Below are 18,921 nucleotides of genomic sequence, written 5' to 3'. Positions count from 1 at the left end.
TTCTGTATCCTATCTCAAGCATGTAACTATCGAACTTGAGATACCATTGCCTGGGCGCCTGTTTCAAACCATAGAGGCTTTTCTTCAATTTGCAAACCAAGTCACCCGTGCCAGCTGCAATGTATCCCTCCGGCTGCTGCATATATATCTCCTCATCGAGATCTCCGTGAAGAAAAGCTGTCTTCACATCAAGCTGCTCTAAGTGAAGATTCTCTACTGCCACCATGCTCAGCACCGCCCGAATAGAACTCATCTTGACTACAGGAGAAAAGATCTCCATGAAGTCGATACCTGCTCTCTGCTGAAATCCTTTTACAACCAGCCTGGCCTTGTACCGTTTCTTCCCATTCTGCTCTTCCTTCAGCCTGTAAACCCATTTGTTTGACAGTGCTTTCTTCCCCTTGGGCAGATCCACCAAATCCCACGTTTGATTCTGCTCCAATGACTCCATCTCATCATCCATGGCCAACTCCCACTCCTTCCTGGTATCAACCTCCAATGCCTCCGTGAAGCATTCAGGTTCGCCATTATCTGTGAGCAGCAAATAACTAAGAGTCCCATCATATCTTTGAGGAGGCTTCCCATGAGTACTACGAGTGGACCTTCTTAGTTGTGGAAAGGGTGCCAATACTTCAGGTTCTTGCTCTGACTGAGTCTTCTGACCAGAATTTGTAGACTCCTCTTCAGGATCCACAAAACACGGCTCAACAGGTTTTGTTTCTGATTCAGTGCTCTGCTGCATTTTCTCATTAAATACCACATCATTACTACGAATGATCTTCCTGTGTTCGGGATCCCAAAAAACGATACCCAAACTGTTGACCTCCGTATCCAACGAAAATGCACTTCTTTGATTTGGCGTCTAATTTGCTTCTTTGATTGGAATCAACATGGACATAACTGGTACAACCGAATACTCGTAAGTGCGCCAAATCAATCTTCTTCGCTGTCCATGCTTCCTCAGGAATTCCAAATTCAAGTTTCTTTGATGGCCCTCTGTTGATCAAGTAGGCAGCAGTGTTAACTGCTTCTGCCCAAAACTGCTGTGGCAATCCAGCATGTATCCTCATACTCCTGGCACGCTCATTAATTGTTCTGTTCATCCTTTCAGCAACTCCATTTTGTTGTGGTGTCCCTGGAACTGTCCTCTGCCTGACGATCCCAGCCTCTGCACAGTAGTCCTCAAACTCTCTGCTACAATACTCACCACCGTTGTCTGATCTCAGGCATTTTAACCTCCTTCCTGTCTCGAGTTCTACTATTGCCTGCCATCTCCTGAAGACCCCAAATACCTCTGACTTGTGCTTCAAGAAGAACACCCAAAGCTTCCTGGTAGCATCATCAATAAAAGTAACATAGTACTGAGATCCACCAATGGAAGAAACCGGTGCAGGCCCCCACACATCCATGTGCACGAGATCTAGCTTTTCTTGCTTTCGAGGTTTACCTTCTTTGTTGAATGAAACACGCTTCTGCTTTTCGAGAATACAATCCTCACAGAAGTCCATCTCAACACTCCTGAGACCCTGCAGCTTTCCCAACTGGTGCATCACCTCCAGTCCCTGATAACTCATGTGCCCAAGTCTGCAATGCCATAACTTGGCGTCCACATCTGCTGCAGCAACTCTAATAGAGTTTTCCGTGCCGTTGGCGATAGGATAAGTTCCAACCTCAAATCCCAAGCTTCACGACATCCCCTGTTTCGGAACAGAGCCTGATAAATCCACCGTATCCAACTTCCTCTCATCTTCTCCGAGATCTTCTCCATCCCCAGCATTCCAGATTAATTCCAGCATCCATATTAACAGGAATCTAAGATTCTCACTTCCAGATTTCTTCTCACAAATTGAGCCAATCTTCCTTCAGTTCGAAGCTTCCATCATCCACAAGATAAGCTCCAATTTCAGCGTCCCACGATCGTTCCAGCCGTCAGCGATTCAAGGTTTCTTCTGCATCATCTCTCAGCATGATTCACCGAATCAAGCTCCTCCCAACTTCCTTCCGTTCGCATGCATCCCATGTTCTTGCTAGCAGGAAGATAAGCTTCAAGCAGTCACGGATAGATTCAAATCATCATCCACCGCATCCAAGGATCAAGGAGCAGAAGTTTATCTTGCACTCGGAACAGGGAGGAGAGGGAGCTGGTGAAAGCTATAAAAGGAGGAAAGCTTTCTTCCTTGGCGTCATCGCTTCTCGAAGACTGAGATCCCACAGAGTGCATGAGTGAGAGAGTAGTTTGGCTATTTTGGGAATAACTTCCCACTATAAAAAAAAAAATACTAATGAAGTGTTGAGAGAGGAAGAAGGAAGGAGGGAGAAAAAAAGAAGCCGATCGTGAACCAAATGGGAGCCGGCTACTGTGCTACTGCTGCTATCGCCCACGACTCCATGGAAGGCTGATCTTCTCTCTAGGGCCGGATGCAGCCCTAACAAAGGAACACGGATTTTATATTTTATTTTATATTCTTGGGGTTGTATGAACTTATTGTTTTCAATGGATATCTTCTTTTGAATAATATTTAATTTCTGTGATTTTAAGTATGATGTTCGTACAACTGTTCTTCATGATCACTAAGTAAATATAAGATAGTCCATGCTTAGGAAAGATGGAGTGTCCTGCCACATTAGTTTAGGGTAGACATTTCATGCCGACCGAAGATGGAATATTTCCAAATTACTTTTGTGAATTTCTATTTAAATGCTTATTAGGCTTGTAGCCAATTTGCATGTTAATCCAAGAATAGATTAAAATACAATTAACCCTTGTTCCGATGTTAGTAGTGAATTCCATGCCCTAGGTTCTCTCAAACTGATATCATTTTAATTGTATTTTTTATTAAATTTCTTAGTTTAATTTTCTTCACAAACTCTTACTTTTAAATATTTTTTATTTTTTTTAAAGAAAAGCAACTGTACCCCAATCTCTGTGGATCGATACCCGTAATCACTATTCTACTAGATACGTGCTATTGCGTGGTCTTTAAAATTGACTATCACCCGTATTCTTGAGACCAACCGATTGACCGATACCAATTACAGAGACTGGCTTAGAAATCTCAAAATTGTTCTGAGTTGCGAGAAAATAGGCTATGTGCTCGACAATGACATCCCCACATTACCAGCACGTCCGACCACTGATTAGCGTGCGATGCATGAAAAGTGGATAGACGATGACATTAGGGTCAAGTGCTACATCATGACATCCATGTCCAATGAACTCCAATGCCAGCATGAGAATATGAAGACTGCTAGGGACATACTGGCACACCTGCAAAAGTTGTATGGTGAGTAGAGTCGCACAGCTCGTTTTGAAGTGTCCAAGAGGCTCTTCAAAACAAAGATGCGTGAGGGGCAGTCTGTCCATAATCACGGTCTGACTATGATCAAGGACCTAGAGGAGCTTGAGAAGCTCGGTATGAACATGCACAAGGAATTGCAAGTAGATCTGATCCTTCAATCCCTTCCTAATTCATTTGGACAGTTTATAGTAAACTACCACATGAATAAGATTGAATGCACTAAGACTGAACTGTTAAATATGTTGGTAACTGCTGAGGGAGCCTTGAAAGGTTCAAGGGGCAATGTTCTTGCTGCTGAGTTGACTTCTGGTTCCAAGAGAAAGTCTACTTGGAAGAAAAAGAAGCCTACAAAGAAGCAAAAGAAAGACAAGAAGCCAAAGAAGGAAGTTCAAAAGAAAAAGGCTAATGACAAAGAAAAATGTTTCCACTACAATGTTGACGGCCACTGGAAGAGGAACTGTCCTTCATATCTCGAGAGCCTAAAGAACAAGAAGGCTGACACACCTTCAGAAGGTATAGACTTGCTCGTAATTGAAACTAATCTAACGGTTTCTTCTACTTCTAGTTCGGTTATAGATTCTGATTCTAGTGCTCACTTGTGCACTACTATGCAGGGTCTAAAGGAAAGTATAAGGCTGGCGGAAGGTGCGATAACCCTTCGGGTTGGCAACGGGGCAAAAGTTGCTGCTGCGGCTGTGGGCACCTACCCTCTGCGACTACCGTCTAGTTTTAGTTTATTACTTAGAGACTGTTATTATGTACCTGCTGCTAGCAGAAATTTGATTTCTATTTCATGTCTAGCAAAGGAAGGTCATATTTTTACATTTGACAAAGACTGCTGTTCTATTTATTTCAGAAATAAAATAGTCGCACGTGGTTTTATGATTGACAGTCTCCATCATTTGCATATGGATGTATCAGTAAATGTGTGTGAGCAAGAAGTGAGTGCCTAAGGATCCAAGAGATCCAGGGATGAGATAAATCAGAAGTATTTGTGGCACCTTAGGCTTGGCCATATTGGAGAGGACAGAATGAACAAAATGGATAAAGATGGGCTTCTCGGCTCATTGACTTCCGAGTCATATCTGAAAGAGTAGATGCCCTATAAGCCAATCATTTGATGGGTTTCTCTTTGTAATTCTCCAAATCATGTACTTTGACACTCGATATATATCAATAAAGGCATTGTGTTTCATCATTTGCTGCTTATCTGTTTTATTATTGGATGATGAACCCCATAAATTAGGACATTGGTTTTAGGGTTATGATGAGATCATACCAGTGAGACCTAAAATCCTAAAATTCTAATTTAGAATATTTTCAGTCAAATTGGTATATTGAGTCGGGGATCAATATTACCGGAAAGACTGGCACATCTTACGTATGCTCGATGTAGAGGGTGATTGATCTCACAATCACTTGTGTGAGACACTAATACAAAGATGTGGGTGCTCATTAGAGGAATGAGTTCACTAAAATAACCAGCCATGAGAACATCTTATGGATTCTTACTTAATTATCAAAATATGGTTCTCATAGTGGGAGTTGTGCAAGTGATCCTTAGACCTGAGATCACCATGGTACCTTGTGCACTTGAAGCTATGATTTGGTTTACCCTCATTCACTACATTGTGTTGTGTATGGGGTATTCTGGATATGGTGGATTCTGTACGAAGGTTGTGAGTAGGTCAACAAGGAATTAGTCACTTCTAGTAAGAGAAGGTAACATCCTACTTACTCTAATCTTATGATGATTCAAAAAGCCTTTGATCAAAGCAAAATGAATATTAGAAAGAGTTTTTAATGTTTCATTGTTTGAATTATCATATAAAAGATTGAGAAAGACATGAATAAGTGATTGAGTTTGATATTGATCCATGCTCATGCACTTATTCAGGATGTAGTATGACTGAGGGATTGAATTGCACGGTAACTTGCCACTGAAGAGTATGTTTGGATTTGTTTAATACATTCCTCATCTTTCGGGTAGACATGATACGTTGCTAGACGTCAATCATGTCTTGTGGGTTAATCGGATCAAAGAGTTTGATTAGATCAAGGCATCGAAAGGTTCTGATTGCTAAGTCAGGTTTAGCACTAAATTGAACCTAAATTGGATTAGAGTTATTCTAATCAGGTTAGGTCAACTTGCACCTGTACCTACTGCTGGCTAAGATAAGGAACCCAATGGGTCACACACAAGGAAATTGATCAAGGGTCTAATTGGATTAGATCATGTTTGCAAGATGAACATGCTAGCACGTGTTGCAAACCCTAGCTTCTGATTCAAATTAAATTCGAATCTGATTCTTAGGTTAGGTTGATTTAATATGATTAGATCATGACCTAATATGGGTTAGCCAAGAGTTGGAACCCATTTGGCTTTAATTAGACCTGATTTGATTAGGTTTAATGTTTTCTTTAAGTTGGTTAAACCCAATTGGATTGGGTTTGATAGGGCCTTCACTTCTGGACCATTGGATCGCTCTCTGGATGAAGGATCTGGTCCACTGGTTGGTGCCTTCATCTGGACCATTGGATGGCTTCCTGGATGAAGGATCTGGTCCACTGGTTGGCGCCTTCATCTGGACCACTGGATGGCTCTCTGGATGAAAGATCTGGACCGTTGCTCAGCGCCTGAATCTGGACCATCGGTGATGGCATCTAGCTTCTGGACCATTGGATGGCACCCTGGATGATGATGCCTCGATCTGGACCATTAGATGACACCTAGATCTGGACCATTGGCTTTGGTTCACTGCATTTGGGCCCTTGGATCATCAGGATTTAAGAAGGAGACATGAGAAAGAAGTTAATACACCCTTCTCCTTAACACCCCATCATGATGGGATGCCTCTCTCGGCACATGCCTCATCATGATGAGGTGTGTGGATGGGATGCATCCCTTTATGATGCATCCCTCCATCTCTTATAAATAAAGAGGTGCCTTGGGGTTCTAAAGATCATAAAAGAAAAAGTCTCTCCTTCTCTCTCCCTTATCCCTTCTTTCTTACAAGCCTCTCTCTTTTGTCCTAACCCAAGACAAGAGGGTCTTCTTTAGGACAAAAAAGGCTAGTGAATGTTTTAGAGGTAGAAAGGAAGAAGGAAGTGAAGGAAAATCAGCCAATTAAATCCTTTGGAAGGATTGAATAATTAGAATCAAGTTTTGGTGGAGCTAGAGTCTTGAACCCATTCCTGTGTGGATCAATATTGGAGGGTGAACATTTGGGCACCTTAGGACATCTTCAGACATATTGGATATAGCGTGATAGGTATTCTTCTATACCAAGATTATATTTTCTACATTATTTGGTTATACTATTAAGGTGATCTTGGCTTATTAGGATTTCATATAATGGATTTTATAAGAAAATTTTACAATTCAGTATCTTCCGCTGTGCCCTAGGGCACTGGAAAACCCAACAGTGGTATCAGAGCCACGCTTAATCAGTTTAACCAAATGATAATACATGCTATTATCTTGATGCTATGAGATAGCTAGGTTATTTGTATGCATGATTAGTTTATGCTATGAGATAGTGTTATATTCATGTTGTAGCATAGTATAATTGCTAGTGCTAAATTATAGAATGTGCAATGAGACCAAAATAGTAGTATGAAAACTTTGGGCTGACCCATTCTGGAACAATCGACTCAGTTGGTGTCTAGGATGGAAGCCACAGGTGGTTACTTAATTAGGACCTCACTCTCTGAGTGAGGGGTGCCTCCCACCTGCTTTTCTGGCCAATTATTTGACTGTCCTTTATGGTTGAGCTTAATGTTAGTAAGATACTACTATTTGAAAGCCCTCACTAAATTCATAATTAAGTCGTAGTGTTAATTGCTTTAAGCTGAGCCATTCTGAATCAATTGACTAAGTTGGTGTCTAGAAAAGAGGCTACAAGTGGTTATTTAATTAGGACCTTACTAAGTAAGGAGAGCCTCTCATCTGCTTACCTGGCCAACTATTTGATTGACCTCCATGAAAAAGCTAATTGCTGATATAACACTATAAAGGTCCTTCCTTCATGCTTAGATATTATTATGTCAATATCTACGCTAGCTTGTTGTGATTCCCACATGTATTAGGGATTGATATTGTAATATCTTGGTGCATATGATGCATATGGCATATTTTAATATGTTGCCTTGTTGTGATTCCCACAAGGGCAGCATTATTCAAATATGGCTGTATAAAAATGAAGGTTTTGACTTAACTAGACACAATAGTTTGTTGTGATTTCCACAAGACTATATGTGTGCTAGAGGACAGAATAAAGTTGGAAATTGCATGGGATGCAATTGGAAAGAGTTTTCTACCTTTGAACTTATAAGGGCTTGTTGTGATTCCCACAAGGTCTTTTATAAGGAATTTGGATCTCAACCCCACTAAGAAAATTAGTATTTTCTCGTTCATCATACTTGAGGGTTATGATATTCGATAAAAATAGTGAGAGTAACAATTAGATAAAAGTCCTTGTCTGATTGAATACATGTCATCATGATTGGTCTGCTTATATTAGTGTTCTTTGTAATTATAGATTAATTCTGCATAAATGGCATCTTCACTCTCACTTAGAGGTATCTTAGATACAAACAAATTGACTGGTCCCAACTATGTGGACTGGTTGAGAAATTTAAAGATTGTTCTCACACAAGAAAAAATTTCCTACATTCTTGAAACCCCTGACCTAGGGTCAGCAGGGGAAGATGCAACTGAGGAGGAATTGGCCACATATCGTATGTGAAAAAATGATAGTTTGACTGTCAAATGTATCATGCTTGCTTCTATGAATAATGAATTGCAGAGGCAGCATGATAGCATGGATACTCACTCCATACTCCTTAACTTGAAGGAGTTATATGGTGAGCAGAGCAGAACTGCTAGATATGAGATATCTAAGCAGTTGTTCCGTGCTAGAATGATCGTGGGATCGTCTGTGCAAGACCACTGTTTAAAGGTTATAGACTTGATCACTCGATTGAGTCAACTTGGCGTTACTATGGACAGTGAGCTCAGTTAGGATTTGATCCTGCAATCACTACTCGAATCATTCTCGCAGTTTGTTGTGAATTATCACATGAACAAACTGAATTTCTCCCTGCCTGAGCTTCTAAATATGCTGAAAATAGCAAAGTCTCACATCAAGAAGGACAAGGGTCCGATCCTTCTTGTTGGTGAGAGCTCAAAGAAGAAATCGGGCAACAAGGGTTCAAAGAAAAAAATTAAACCCTAAGAGTCGCATCAAAAAGAAGAAGGAAAAGAAAATCTCTGGACCCTGTACCTATTTCCACTGCGGCAAGACGGGGCGTTAGAAAAGAAACTGCAAGAGCTTTCTTGCAAGTGTGAAGCCTGATGCAAGTGTTGCATCAAAAGGTATGTTTTTATTACATGCCAATATGACATTAAGTTCTTCTGATTCTAATTCATGGATATTGGATACCGGTTGTGGTTCTCACATATGCAAATCTTGTTGGGTTGTGGAGCTTGATCCATTTCCTTTTCCTAGACCCCTATGTGCACTATGGTGGTGGAGGATCAAGGAAGACAAGCCGGAAAGAGTTTCGAGAAGATTCGGAGTTGAATCAGCAAAGAAAGAAACCTTCAGCAAGGTCCGGAGTCGACTCCAGCAGACTTGGAGTCGACTCTGGCACGCAGGTAGTCTTGGCACAGTTTTTGGAGTCGACTCCAGCAGACCTGGAGTCGACTCCCCAGTGTTGGAGTCGACTCGAGAACTCCAGGAGTCGACTCCCACAGGCAGACAGAGAGGCATTTTTCTGTGGACTATTGCCGAGTCGACTCGCAGTATTGTGGGAGTCGACTCGAGCACGGTTTTCACGCGAGGCTGAGTTATGAACCGGGTCCAAGCCAAGGTTTTTTGAGCCCTAATCAAAGTAAGAGATTGGGAGGTATATATAGACTTCTTAAGGGACATGAGAGGCAAGGTTGCAACCTAGAGAAACCCTAGAACTCATCAACGAGAGGTTCCAAAAAGTAGATCCTTTGTGTGCATCAGGAAGACGACGTGTTGCTCGTCTTGAGAGAGATTGTTTGCTGTGAGAAAGAGAGTTTGTTTCTCTTCTCTTGAATCTCTGTAACTTTCTTTGATCATATAGTGAATTATTGATCTGTGCGGCTGTGGACGTAGGAGCAAGAGACTCCGAACCACATAAACTTGAGTGTCTTGTGCGTTTTGCTATTGTTTTTGCCATGTTATTCATTTCTCCTACTATCCTTTATATTCCGCATTCGTAGGGTTGATTCCCTAACAACTGGTATCAGAGCAATCTGGTTCGAAGGAAATAAGTGGGAGCAATGGCGGCTGAAGAAGGCAAGGTCAAGATTGACAGATTTGATGGCAAAGACTTTGGTTTCTGGAAGATACAGATCGAAGATTATTTATATCAGAAGAAACTTCATCTACCTCTTGAAGGTATGAAACCGACAGATATGTCACAGGCCGACTGGGATTTAATGGATCGTCAGGCTTTGGGAGTTGTTCGCTTGACGTTGGCTCAAAACGTTGCGTTCAACGTTTTGGAAGAGAAGACAACAGCAGGTTTGCTGAGAGCATTGTCGAATATGTATTAAAAACCCTCGGCCTCTAACAAGGTGTACCTGATGCGCCGTTTATTCAATCTGAAGATGAGTGAAGGTTCCTCAATTACGGATCACATCAATGAGTTCAATCTGATTACGAGCCAGTTGAGTTCGGTGGAAATCAGCTTTGAGGATGAAGTTCGTGCTCTAATACTCCTATCCTCCTTGCCAGAAAGTTGGGGTGCAACGGTGACAACTATAAGCAGTTCCTGCGGCTCAAACAAACTGAAGTTTGAGGAGGTCCGAAATCTGATACTCAGTGAAGATATCAGAAGGAGGGAGTCTGGTGTGAAATCTGGTTCGATTCTGAACACATCTGAAGGCAGAGGAAGAACTGTGCAACGCAGTGAAAATCATGGCAGATCGAAGTCTAAGAGGAGGAGCAAGTCTAGATCGAAAGGCGATGGCTGCTGGCATTGTGGCAAGATGGGCCACACGAGGAAGAATTGTTGGCTCAGAAAGAAGAATCCAAGCAAGGGGCAGAATGAGGAGTCCGTGAATGCAACCACAGATGAAGCCAACGATGCTTTGATTCTCAGCGCGGACAGTCCTATGGAATCGTGGATACTAGACTCTGGAGCTTCGTTTCATTCTACCCACGGAAGGAGTATATGCTGAATTACACTGCAGGAGACTTCAGAAAGGTTTATCTCGCTGATGATGAGCCTTTAGATATTGTGGGGAAAGGTGAAGTTCATATCAGGATGCTGAATCAGTCAGTGTGGAAACTGAAGAATATGAGGCATGTCCCAGGCTTGAAGAGAAACTTGATTTCTGTTGGGCAGCTTGACAGCGAAGGGTATGTTACTACCTTCGTAGGTGGTTCATGGAAAATTACCAAAGGTGCTATGGTGATAGCACGTGCGAACAAGTTGGAAACTCTCTACATGACCAATGACACCAAGGATACGGTGGCATTGGCAGAAAGAGGTGCAGATAGTTGTCTTTGGCATCGCAGACTCGGACATATGAGTGAGAAAGGTATGAAGATGATGGTGAAAAAGAACAAGCTAGCAGATCTGAAAACTATTGATGTAGGTCTCTGTGAAGACTGCATATTTGGGAAGCAGAAAAGAGTTAGTTTCTCAAAGAGTGGAAGAACACCGAAGACAGAAAAGCTAGAGCTTGTACACACAGATGTGTGGGGGCCTTCACCGGTTGCATCTCTTGGAGGCTCACACTATTATGTCACGTTCATTGACGACTCTACCAGAAAGGTTTGGATTTATTTCATGAAGCACAAATCAGAGGTATTTGTCACCTTTAAGAAGTGGAAAAGTCTTGTGGAGAATGAATCTGGTGTAAAGATAAAACGACTAAGGTCTGATAATGGCGGTGAGTATGACAGCAACGAGTTCAAGAAATTCTGCGCAGAGAATGGAATCCGAATGGAGAAGACAATACCGAGCACACCGCAGCAAAATGGGGTGGCTGAGCGAATGAACAGAACCCTGAACGAGAGAGCCAACAGTATGAGGATCCATGCTGGTTTGCCCAAGATGTTTTGGGCTGAGGCAGTCAACACCGCAGCGTATCTGATAAACAGAGGCTCGTCGGTTCCCCTAGATTGCAAATTGCCTGAAGAAGAGTGGATAGGAAAAATAGTAAATTTGTCACACTTGAGGGTCTTTGGGTGTGTCTCCTTTGTGCACATCAATGCAGAGAAAAGGGACAAGCTAGATGCAAAGTCCAGAAAATGTTTCTTCATTGGATACGGTACAGATGATTTTGGTTACAAGTTCTGGGATGCGCAGAACCAGAAGGTCATCAGAAGCAAGGATGTGATATTCAATGAGCGAGTTCTCTATAAGGACAAGAATACTTCAGATCTTGAGAATGTAGGGGAGAAAAGCAAGGAAAAACAGCAAGTTGAGTTGCAAGAGATTACAGAAGAAGACGTTGCCAAAAGAGTTCAGAGAAATCCTAAAAATTCAGAAACTGTTGCGGCACAATCTCAACCAAGTATACCGCAGCTGAGAAGATCTACAAGAATCTCCAGACAACCGGATAGATATTCATCCTCTTTACATTATCTGCTATTGACAGATGAAGGTGAACTCGAGTGTTATGAAGAAGCCATGGAAAGCAAAGATTCGGTGAAGTGGGAGTTAGCCATGAAGGACGAAATGAAGTCCTTGGATAGAAATCAAACTTGGGAGCTCAGTTCACTACCAGAAGGCAAGAAGGCTTTACAGAACAAGTGAGTCTACAAAGTTAAAGAGGAATATGATGGCAGCAAGAGGTACAAAGCAAGGTTGGTTGTGAAAGGCTTCCAACAGAAGGAAGGTATCGACTACGCTGAGATTTTCTCTCCGGTAGTCAAATATTCAACAATTAGAGTGATTCTGAGTATTGTGGCAGCAGAAAATCTGTATTTGGAGCAGTTAGATGTTACAACTGCATTTCTCCATGGAGAGATTGATGAAGACATCTACATGCAGCAACCTATCGGCTTTGCAGTCCCTAGCAAGGAGAACCTTGTATGCAAACTGAAGAGAAGTTTGTATGGTTTGAAACAGGCCCCGAGGTTGTGGTACAAAAAGTTCGATGGATTCATGATCAACAATGGTTTTGCAAGATGTCAAGAAGATCATTGCTGTTATCATAAGGTACTTGATGGCAGTTTTATCATCTTACTCTTGTATGTTGACGACATGTTGATAGCCGGACCGAACCTACAAGAGATTGAAAGATGGAAGAAAGAGCTATCAAGGAAGTTTGCAATGAAAGACATGGGTGCAGCAAAACAGATGCTTGGGCTAAGGATTGAAAGGGATAAGGTGGCTGGAACACTGAAGCTTTCTCAAGCTAACTACATTGATAAGGTGCTGAATAGATTCAATATGACAGATGCAGATCCTGTGAAGACACCTTTGGCAAGCCACTTCAAACTTTCAAAAGAGCAATCACCCAAGGATGATGAGGAGCTGAAGAAGATGTCAAGGGTACCATATGCTTCAGCTGTAGGCAGCTTGATGTATGCTATGATATGCACGAGACCCGACATTGCACATGCAGTGGGAGCTGTGAGCAGATACATGGCCAATCCGGGTAGACAACATTGGGAGGCTGTCAAGTGGATCCTAAGATATTTGAAAGGTACCAGAAATGTAGGCTTGTGTTATAGAAAAGGCAGTCAAACACTACAAGGTTTTGTGGATGCAGACCTAGGAGGTGATACTGACACTAGAAGAAGCACCACAGGGTATGTTTATACCGTAGGCGGGACAGCAGTGAGCTGGTTCTCACAACTGCAAAAGATCGTTGCTCTTTCGACAACTGAGGCAGAATATATTGCCATTACAGAAGCCAGCAAGGAGATGATTTGGCTACAAAACCTTCTGAAAGAGCTGGGCAGAGAACAGAACTGTAGTGTACTATTCTGCGACAGTCAGAGTGCTATTCACTTAGCTAAGAATCCAATGTTTCATGCGAGAACGAAGCACATACAGCTGAGATATCACTTCATCAGAAAGTTGCTAGAAGATGGCAGTTTGTTACTTGAGAAGATTCAAGGAGTAAAGAATTCAGCTGATATGTTGACTAAGACAGTCACTACAGAGAAATTGAGGCTATGCATGGCCTCAATTGGCCTCCAAAGATAGTTGAATGGAGGTGCCGCACAAAGAATACATATCAAGATATGGAAGTTTGTTTTATTTTTAAGATAGATGCACAACTGGATGTAACAGTCTCCAAGTGGGAGAGTTGTTGGGTTGTGGAGCCTGATCCATTCCCTTTTCCTAGACCCCTATGTGCACTATGGTGTTGGAGGATCAAAGGAAGACAAGCCGGAAAGAGTTTCGAGAAGATTCGGAGTTGAATCAGCAAAGAAAGAAACCTTCAGCAAGGTCCGGAGTCGACTCCAGCAGACTTGGAGTCGTGACGCAATCGGGGTGGGCTGCAGATTTTTTTTCTTCTTTGAGGATGGCTGAATCTTTCTTCTCTTCTTTTTTTTCTAAGCAATGGAAATGGAGGCTAGGGTTCTTTGTGGTGGAAGGAAGAAGAAAGAGGATGGGTTGGAAAAATTGATTTGAATTGGCAGCAATTGGCTCCAAAGAAAGGTTGGCGTTGGGCGGTTCTAGATTGCAATTGGATTCGTTGAGAGGAATCAATTCGAACCGATTGGATTGATCAATATAAGGTCTGATGGCTTGAGAGTTTTTTTGAGTATTAGATGGATTCTGAAAGGGATGAAGTATTAAAGAGGATGGAAGAAACTTTACTTGAATTTAATCAGGATTTCTAATAGGTTGGTGATGGAAGAACTAGGGCACAATCGGTACACCAAAAGGAACTAGTCTGAACCCGATTTGATGATCAATATGTTGGCTATATGAACGTAGATTTTTCTGAAGAATATGAAGGTTGGAAGCTCTTGTGGACGTGAGGGAACAATGGAGTATATATATATATTTTTTTTTTGGATTTTATTTCTAAAGGATAACTAAGGAAACTAGGTTGAGTCTCACACCCTAGGTTCCTAGAATTTGAGGAGAAGGTTGGGGCGTCTCACCTTTATCTTCTTCTCTCCAATGGTGTCTCACCAATGGCTGGAAAAGAGCCCTTCTTTTCGTGGTCTCTCTCTCACCAATCTCTAGAATTTTTTTCAAATAAATTTGATATCATTTCATTCATCAAAACCTCCTCTTATAAAGAGAAAGAGGTTGGAAGTTACAAACAGATTTACTTAGACTCAAAATCAGATAAGGACATTTTTTAAAATTCAAATCTAATGATAAACTTCCTAAACAACTTGCCAACTAAAGGTTGGACAAGTGTCAACCCTTCATGGTGTGTGGGTTGGAGATTAGGAGCAGGAAACCCCAACCGCACCATTACTCAAACACCTTCTCGAGTACCAACATCAGCATGAAGTTCGGGAGACTCCTCAAATTTCATCTGATCTCCAAATTTCAAGTTCTTATAGTCATTGGAAAGCTACGGATGTCTATTTTCCAACAAAATTTAAATCAACTTAATCAGACTTCTGTAGCTCCCAAAATCTTCAAAATACCATATGGTGTTCAATCTATCACGGATTTCAACTGGATTTGAACTCTGAATTTCTTCCACATGTGAGAGATCTTCATGGTTGAACTTCTCCACGTGATGAGTGATGATCTTCACGGCATTAGGAATCCTTCTTAATGGCACTCAATCATAAGGACTCAATCTTAAACACATGGACTCAATCCTCTCGCATAAGGACTCAATTTCACTCATACGACTAAACTAAATTCTCCACACATGACCCAATATGACTTGACTCAATCCTTGCATAACATGGACTCTTTTGATGCCACTTGGCATTCAATTACAAACATAAATCAGCAAATTGCAAACCCAAAATAAGAACTCAAATAAATCCAAAATAAAAGGACTCAATGTGACCAAAATAGAATAGACTCAATCCAATTAAATGCTAGAAATTATGAACCCAATGTATTTTCGGGCACTCCCAAGCAAGAATCCAAACTCGACGTACATCCATTATGATTTGGGCTCGTGCTCCTGCATCAATTCCCCCCTTCTGGAAAAAAGACTCGACTCCGTCGAGTTTCACAACTGATAGAGCTTGTAGAAGTTTGGGTTCAGCTATTGGACTTCCTCCATCTTTAATCATGAGCGATCTGAATTTAGTCGGTCCTCCAATGAAAAACTTCTGATATCCTCCTCGATGGGTGGACACTATCTGAACAACTAGGATGTCCTCAATGATGTCCGTCGGGGCTGATCGTCGAAGAAGTGAAGATGGTACAGATGGGATGTCTTCATCTTCAACATAGTGAGCATCATAGGGCTGCAACTCTTCAACATAGAAGATGGGGCTAACCTGCAAATCATCTGGTAACTCGAGCACAAAGGCCTTGGGTCCCATCCACTTCAGCACCTTGAAGAATTCGACTTGGCAAGGTTGAAGCTTCTGAAAATTTCTGCATTCAACACTCAACCACATCAACACAAAGTTTGCTTCCTTGCGCAGGGTCGGCAAATAGAACTTATCCTCCACCATGGTGACTGTTTTGACGTAGCCAAAGTGACCACCAAGGTCTCCGCCATGGACCTCTCGAACAATATGATCACCAAGTGAGGTCTCCGGGACACATAAAAGAAAGCAATCATGGGTCAAAAATTCTGAATGCTGCCACTGATCCACTGCTGAAACTTCTGCATATATGGGCTGAAAATATACTTCAGAGGGGTACAAAAATTTTAGATTGGCAAACCCCATTACCTCAACATTCAAAAGAGTTAGAACATATGAATTTTGACTGAGGGCATCAGCAATAAAATCTTCTGCATGCGGCCCATGCTTCAGGACTTGGCGACGAGAATCCTCGTGTTTTTTTGGGTTCAACCAGCATGCAGGAAGGTTCGGCAAGCTTGATCTGGGCACCAAATCTATGGTGCGCTGGTTGTCTCTCATCAGTGGAAGATTCTTGGGAAGACTCTCAAGGGTTATATTAGAGGAATCATCCAATATGGACTTGAAATCAGGAGGAACAACTTCTGAAATTTCAGAACTAGCACCCTTGGCAACTGATGCGAGTAGGGCTTCATCCGTAGGGGTTTCTTCTTCGTCTCCTTCATTTTCTTCATCAACAGTGGGCTGAGGAGAAGGAGAAACTTCAGAAGGCTCTATGATCTCGTCCTCCTCATGTACCAACGTGGAACGTTGGTCTCTGGTGGGGCAAACAACGGCGGAATGGCCTCGACCGCCGCACAAGTAGCAATCCGTAGAGTTACTTCCTTGCAGCATGGATTGGGGCATACATTCTTTACCCCTTTCATTGGCCCATAAAGCACCTCTTTCTTGATAAGCACTTCGATTAAAAGAGGTTTTAGATCTGAAACTAGGGGCGTTACCTTGAGGAAAATGGACTCCTTGGCTACTGCGTTCTAGAGGCCGTCGCACGATCGGTGTTTGTGCAGGGCATCGTTGTCGCTGCTGTGACTCCATACGAAGCGCGAGTTGGTACGCCTCCTCCTTTTGCCGTATAAAATCCATTCGATGGAGGACTTCAGCCAGCTTCTTATCTTGTTGGCGACAATGTCGTAGTCATGCCTCCGTATGATCCATCTCTTCTACTTCTCGTTGTTGATCATCATTGTAGGGATGGCAACGATCATCATAGTAGGAACGACATCGATCGACATTGTAGGGATAATGTCGATCTTCATAGTAGGGATAGCGACATCTTGTACTCATGATGGTGCAATAGAATCAGCAACAAAATCAGAGATAATAAAAACCCTTTGGCCGTCACCCAAGGGATGAACCGACCCTCCTTATGGCTTCTTTCTCAAACTCTAACCCCCAGTGGTCATCACCCAAGCGATGATCTGACCCACTTCAGATATATTTTTTTTTTCTTTTTTTTTTTCTTTTACACCACTCATTCAACCTCCAACTCTCCCACGGTATGGGGTTTACAAAGATGAAGAACAAAATATAAAATACCCCAAACCAAACTCAAACAAGAATTATTACTGCAGAAATTTCTGTATGATTTCAAACAAGTATAAGATGCTGAATTTTAATTCCCTTTAACTTCTATGAATCAATCAGATCTACCCAACACACCAAAAAATCAGATCTGAATGTTCAAGATATGGATGTTACCTCCTGAGGGAAGATCTTCTTCTAGTACTCCTGTGGATCGATTCGCTCTGATACCTATTGACGCAATCGGGGTGGGCTGCAGATTTTTTTTCTTCTTTGAGGATGGCTGAATCTTTCTTCTCTTCTTTTTTTTCTAAGCAATGGCAATGGAGGCTAGGGTTCTTTGTGGTGGAAGGAAGAAGAAAGAGGATGGGTTGGAAAAATTGATTTGAATTGGCAGCAATTGGCTCCAAAGAAAGGTTGGCGTTGGGCGGTTCTAGATTGCAATTGGATTCGTTGAGAGGAATCAATTCGAACCGATTGGATTGATCAATATAAGGTCTGATGGCTTGAGAGTTTTTTTGAGTATTAGATGGATTCTGAAAGGGATGAAGTATTAAAGAGGATGGAAGAAACTTTACTTGAATTTAATCAGGATTTCTAATAGGTTGGTGATGGAAGAACTAGGGCACAATCGGTACACCAAAAGGAACTAGTCTGAACCCAATTTGATGATCAATATGTTGGCTATATGAACGTAGATTTTTCTGAAGAATATGAAGGTTGGAAGCTCTTGTGGACGTGAGGGAACAATGGAGTATATTTTTTTTTTTTTTTTTGGATTTTATTTCTAAAGGATAACTAAGGAAACTAGGTTGAGTCTCACACCCTAGGTTCCTAGAATTTGAGGAGAAGGTTGGGGCGTCTCACCTTTATCTTCTTCTCTCCAATGGTGTCTCACCAATGGCTGGAAAAGAGCCCTTCTTTTCGTGGTCTCTCTCTCACCAATCTCTAGAATTTTTTTCAAATAAATTTGATATCATTTCATTCATCAAAACCTCCTCTTATAAAGAGAAAGAGGTTGGAAGTTACAAACAGATTTACTTAGACTCAAAATCAGATAAGGACATTTTTTAAAATTCAAATCTAATGATAAACTTCCTAAACAACTTGCCAACTAAAGGTTGGACAAGTGTCAACCCTTCATGGTGTGTGGGTTGGAGATTAGGAGCAGGAAACCCCAACCGCACCATTACTCAAACACCTTCTCGAGTACCAACATCAGCATGAAGTTCGGGAGACTCCTCAAATTTCATCTGATCTCCAAATTTCACGTTCTTATAGTCATTGGAAAGCTACGGATGTCTATTTTCCAACAAAATTTGAATCAACTTAATCAGACTTCTGTAGCTCCCAAAATCTTCAAAATACCATATGGTGTTCAATCTGTCACGGATTTCAACTGGATTTGAACTCTGAATTTCCTCCACATGTGAGAGATCTTCATGGTTGAACTTCTCCACGTGATGAGTGATGATCTTCACGGCATTAGGAATCCTTCTTAATGGCACTCAATCATAAGGACTCAATCTTAAACACATGGACTCAATCCTCTCGCATAAGGACTCAATTTC

The sequence above is a fragment of the Phoenix dactylifera genome, chromosome 1, assembly GCF_051530095.1.
Source record: "Phoenix dactylifera cultivar Ajwa chromosome 1, Ajwa_hap1_PhDact_Kaust_v1.1, whole genome shotgun sequence".
Taxonomy (NCBI): Eukaryota; Viridiplantae; Streptophyta; class Magnoliopsida; order Arecales; family Arecaceae; genus Phoenix; species Phoenix dactylifera.
This window is presented reverse-complemented; position numbering follows the sequence as displayed.